At 38.8% G+C, this 2140-nt stretch overlaps 1 long non-coding RNA gene across 1 annotated transcript in view; it reads left to right on the top strand.

Annotated features, from left to right (window-relative positions):
- LOC106522958 (uncharacterized) overlaps positions 1-1570 on the top strand; it is a 4590-nt gene extending 3020 nt beyond the window's left edge. The window contains exons 3-4 of the long non-coding RNA XR_001310839.1: positions 126-364; positions 613-1570. This is a non-coding gene — a long non-coding RNA (uncharacterized LOC106522958). The remainder of the gene's footprint in view (positions 1-125; positions 365-612) is intronic.
- Positions 1571-2140: the final 570 nt, after the last annotated feature.

The raw sequence follows: 2140 nt of genomic DNA, 5'->3' as shown, positions 1-2140 counted from the left end.
CTTTGAAAGTGAGCTAAATAATAAAAATGTGGTAGTGAATTTTTTTAATATTTTATTTACTTGGCACCACATGCCTACTGATCCTTGATAATGTTTTGATGTACTTGTTTCTTGTCTCATCAAAGGGCTGGACTATTTCAAAGCATTTCTCTCACTGAGCTCACTGCTTGGACTCCAAGAAGAAGTCTGCCTTTCATTTATCTGCTTTTATACTCAACGGGCCTCAGATCACCTGCCTCACACCTGCTGATAGGTGTTAACAAACTCATCAAACACCAATCAGATTTCAGCTGACTGCCTGCCTTGTTAACAACTTCCTGGAAAAAAGTGCTCACTGTACCTGAACTCACCTGCTGCCAGTCAGGTAGTGTAATCTGGCTTATCTACTGRGACATTATGAAAACACCTAAATTTGTTTGTTTCTGCACAATCAATGAGAAAAACTGCAATCAGTTATACACTTTATTTTACCCTTGTGTTCAGATATCTGCTCTCCTTGAATTTGTGACATGAGCATCATAACTACAAACAATTTAATTAAACAATTCTTGAGTTGAATCACAAAAGTGGGTACTCTATACCTCATTTTATTTATTTTTTCTGTTTTTGCAGGTTTCAGAGTCAAGCTTGTCTCATACATGAACAGATCCTTCTCGCAGTCAAAAGGGTAGTGGCCCCTGCTGAAAACTGGTTGGCCTTGAAGGCCCTTGTCCAGTCACTGCTGACTCTTCTATTTCAAATGTATGTAAATTAAGCAATTTCTAATAAATAGGCAGGACTTTTAGATACCAAGGATAACTCAGCAATCAGCATGCTTACTAGTATTTTGCACTGCAGTGGCAAGCTGTTACTGATTTACAGCATATCAGCCTACACAGATGAAGTGGAGCAGCTGACAGCGTGGTGCACAGACAACAAATTGSTCCTGAACACAGCTTAGACCAAGAAGCTTGTTGTGGAGTTCGGGAAAAAGGAAATCCAACCACATATCCAAAGGGACTGTGTGAGAGTGTGTCAGACTTCAGTTTCATGGGGAGTCCGCATCACAGAAGACTTAAACTGGGGAGCAAATACAGGAGAGCTGGTGAAGAAAGCCCAGCAAAAACCATATTTCCTGAGAATTCTCAGAATAACATTTCTCAGCTGGTGTACTTCTTTTGCTGCTCTATACAGAGTGCCCTGTGCTACTGCCKCTGTGTGTGGTTGTCCAGCTGCACAGTTGCACAAAGGGAAAACACTTCAGAGGATCATTAAGACTGCCCAGGAGATCACTGGATGCTCTTTGCCCTCTCTTGAAGAACTGCAGCTCCCACTGCTTCAGGAAAACCAGAAACATTTTAAAAGATTCCCCGTGTTCCAATCACAGCCATCAGACAGGAGGTACAAGAAACAACRACAAATAGACCTAACAGCTTTTATCCCACAGCTATCAGGGTAATACATGTCACATAGAATCTTTAATGTAATGTATGCACAATAACCATGTGCAATCATTTCTTCACGCACAAAATGGRCTCTGCCACATGACTGTTTTGTATCTTGTGAAGTTGTTTTTCTCCTTACATTTTATCTTTTGACACCATAAAACAACACTTTATTTTGTTGTATTTGTTACAAAGGCAATGCAAATATTCTAATTCTGCTATAGAAAAAAAATATTTGTAACATAACTTCGAAACATCACATACAGCTGATATGTAAAATTAACAGAACAGTGACCCAACAATACAGTTTCTCTGTCTCGTGTTACTATCACGTCATTATAATGAACCCAGGAGACCCAGAGATCTGACTGAGACCTTGTGGGGATTARAACAACAACGGCAAAAGTTAGTGTTTATTTACAATATCACAGGAAACCCAGTTAGCTGCAGGTGAGGAGATTAGGGTCAGTATGGTTTCTGAATATTTATTAGTAGTTTAGAAATATGTAGCGAGACCAAAAGGGGAGAAACAGGAAGAGTGATAACTGTTTCTGCCCTCCACTGTTGGGGCACCACATCAATTTTTATTAATCAATATTTATTCACCTTTTATAAATCAGACTTATACACACCACAATGTGAGATCATAAGATTGCAGGGAACTCTTTCATATGCACGAATATCCAATGATAAAAATAAATAAATAAATAAATAAA

This window comes from Austrofundulus limnaeus, unplaced genomic scaffold (genome assembly GCF_001266775.1).
Source record: "Austrofundulus limnaeus strain Quisiro unplaced genomic scaffold, Austrofundulus_limnaeus-1.0 Scaffold141, whole genome shotgun sequence".
Taxonomy (NCBI): Eukaryota; Metazoa; Chordata; class Actinopteri; order Cyprinodontiformes; family Rivulidae; genus Austrofundulus; species Austrofundulus limnaeus.
This window is presented reverse-complemented; position numbering and strand designations above follow the sequence as displayed.